Raw genomic sequence first — 3,448 nt, 5'->3', positions numbered from 1 at the left:
AGGGGTAACTGAAATCAGACTTTTATCAAATTGTTGTCTTTTCTCCCACTGACAGGGCGCTGGGGCTGACAAATATTATATGTTGCTTTCAAAGCTTTCGTGTCTCTAATATGGAACTGCAATTAGGGGGGAAGCTTCACCTGTGGATATTCTAGCTGTGATACATCTGTTGTCCTAGGGTTACCAACTTCCAGGTGGGACCTGGAGATCTCCTGGAAATACAACTGATATCCAGCCGATAAAGATCAGTTCCCCTGGGGAAAATGGCTGCATTGGAGGGTGGACTCTATGGCATTAAACTGCACTGAGGTCCTTCTTCTCCCCAAACCCTGCCCTCCCCAGCTCCACCCTGAAAATATCCAGGAATTTGCCAACCTGGAGTTGGCAACCCTATGTTGTCCCCCTTGTGCTCTACTCTGTGCACTATGCATAGACACATGAAGCTGCATCCTACTGAGTCAGATCATTGGTCCATCAAGGCTAGAGTTGCCAGTCCCAAGAGACTGTGGTGAGGGCAGGATTTACCCCACTGGTGTCCCTCCAGCAGAAAGTTCACATGACGTTCTTATTAATAATAATCATTGTATTATATCCTACTGTTGTGCTGCTATTTTATACTGGTATATTATTGCCTTATCAGCACTTTGTAATTATTTATTGTCTTTACTGTTTTTGCAACTGGAGTCATAAACAGCAAAACCTCGTCCCACAATAAACCTCGTCCTACATGAAAACATGGAAGAATGTAAAGGTTGCTACTGCAAAAGTTGTCATGTGATTTGACAACAGCTGCTAGAAATTTTGCCACACGGAGGGTAGTTTGTTTGTCTTCGCCTCTAAGTAACCAGGATGGTTTTGCTTCTGGAAAGAGGAAGTCCAAATTAAATAAAGGGGAGATCGGTTCATCTCTTAGAGCTGAAAATCTGGGACAGTCAAGCCGAATATGATCCGCAGAGTCAATTCCACCACTGTTGCAATTACAGAGTCGATCTGACTATGAAATCCCTTTAAATCTTCCTGACATCACAGCTGAAGGTAGGGCATTCAGGCGCACTAGCATGAATGCCCTTCTATACTTTGGAAGAATAAGTAGTTTGGCATTGTTGTTGGAGGCTGAATGCCTACTGAAAAGGCAGAGCACACTCTGCGGGCTCCAATCATTAGTATCATGATAAACAGTATGCATTCTTCCCAGAGCTGCGTACATTTTGCTGCAGGAGCTAGCCTTGGATGCAGAATTTAATGCCTGGAAGGTGTCTGCTTTCAAGTGAGCCACTTTCTTAACATGCTCAAGGACTAACGGGTTTGGTTAATTTGATGATCCTAAGTTGCAGTCACTGGAGCCGAACATTCAATGGCTTTTTGGATCTGCATCCAAACAGGCTTAACACATCTGTCATAGACATGTTTCCTCTACGTAGGTGTAGAAATGCATTTTTGGTTCCCTCAACAACAGCAACAAAAGCGTCACATTGAAAGGACCCACAAACTAACTGTAGCACATGAGAAGAGTCACACACCTAGAAACTCTGTTTGGTGTCTCTCACTGTGTGTCCTGAGTCCTGACAAGCTTATAGGATGCCCTGTGCATTGGCTGGGTGATCTGACCCACCTGATGACTCCGAAAGGAAGGAGATCTAGTTCCCACATGTGCAGAAGTAGTTGAAATGAATTTAACACAGCTGCATAGTTTGCTTTAGAGTTGGGTGGCAAACAGTAAGATCAGTATGAATGTACTGAAGATTGCTCACATGCAGAACATACTGTTCAAACATGGTATGTTCACCTGGAAATCATTGTCACTAGAAAGTTCTCATCGCACCTGCTTTCTCAGTCTCAAAGTTACAGCGTTGGACTTGAAAGTGTGGGCAAATGATGGGGGCCGGGGTGGAGAGAGCAAAGCAAAAGTTTCCATGAGACTGGGAGGGGTGTGTATCACAGCACCCTCCCTCTTTGCTTCTTCCAGAGGCCAGTGGAATAAAAACAAGTTGTGCTAATAAGCCAGAATACATCATTTTCCCTGACCTGGATGGCCCAGACTAGCCAGATGCCATCAGATCTTGAAAGCTAAGCAGAATCAGCGCTGGTTAGTATTTGGATGGGAGACCACTTAGGAATTTCAGGGTCGCAACACAGAGGCAGGCAATGGCAAACCACCTCTGTTAGCCTCTTGCTTTGAAAACCCCATGGGGTCGCCATAAGTTCACTGTACTCACTGGCACTTAAACGCACGTATCATTTATATAACACAGGCAATGTAAATGATCCCTTTGTGGTGCAGAATATTGATCATTATGTCTTAGTGACAGGGGAGAAAGAAAAGAGCAGATGAGGAGGTTCTTGATGAGGGTCCATAGATCTGGGAGAGAACCCGATGTGAAAGTCTCCTTTCTTTCTCTCCTCCCAGTCCTGTGGCCATCTTTGGGGCATTTGGCGGCTTTGTCTTCATTTTGGTAGTTTGTATCGTATGTTGCAATATACGTAAGAAATCAAGAGCGCGCCAACCACAACAACCAACATGGAGCCAACCCATCCCACCTCCACCTTTTGCTCCACCTGGACCTACAGTTCCACCACTGATCCTGGCCAGCGACCCTCCACCCTATAGCGAGGTAAGTGCACATTGCATACTGGGGTGTCTTTTGGGGGGCTTCCGCACAACAACAACTTTATGTGAATCCTGAGACCTGCAGGGACAAATGCCATGTGAGACAGGGGGTTGCAGTAAGAAAGGGAAATGGGCAAGGCTGGTTGAAGAAGGTGGCTGGAAGTCACCCATTGAATGGCTAGTTTTGGCAGAAAATCTGGTCATTTCTCAGCAAGTTTGACTGCACCAATAAAAAATGGCTTAGTACTTTGAGATGGAAAAAGCAATATCAAGAAAAAGAGTCAATCTGAACTATTATGTAATTTTTTTAAATTGTACCTTTTCCACAAGGCACAGTCTTGCCCAGTATGGACCAAGCTAGACAGATCTTGTCACATCTCACAAACTAAGCCTAGTTGGCCCTGCTTAGTTCTTGCATGGAAGACCACCAAGGACAGACCCCCCACCCCTTCTGCTGAATCAGACCAGTGGTCCATCAAAGTGTCTACTTAGACTGGCTGTGACTCTCCAGTGTCTTGGGCAGAGGTCTTTCACATCACCTACTGCATGGTCCCTTTCACTGGAGATGCCAGGGATTGAACCTGGGACCTTCTGCAGGCCAAGCAGATGCTCTACCACTGAGCCATGGCCAGGGCTGCTATGCAGACACAGGCAATGGCAGACTCCCTTTGTTCATCTCTTGCCTTGGAAATCTTATTGCCATATCAGCTGCGACTTGGTACATCACACACACACACACACACACACACACACACACACACACACGGCACAAGATCTTATCTCTGCAAGAACTGTGTGAGATAATTTAGCTGAGAGAGTCTCTGGCCCTAAATCATTAAG

The sequence above is a fragment of the Gekko japonicus genome, unplaced genomic scaffold (assembly GCF_001447785.1).
Source record: "Gekko japonicus isolate JY-2015 unplaced genomic scaffold, Gekko_japonicus_V1.1 scaffold7699, whole genome shotgun sequence".
In the NCBI taxonomy this organism is placed as follows: domain Eukaryota; kingdom Metazoa; phylum Chordata; class Lepidosauria; order Squamata; family Gekkonidae; genus Gekko; species Gekko japonicus.
This window is presented reverse-complemented; position numbering follows the sequence as displayed.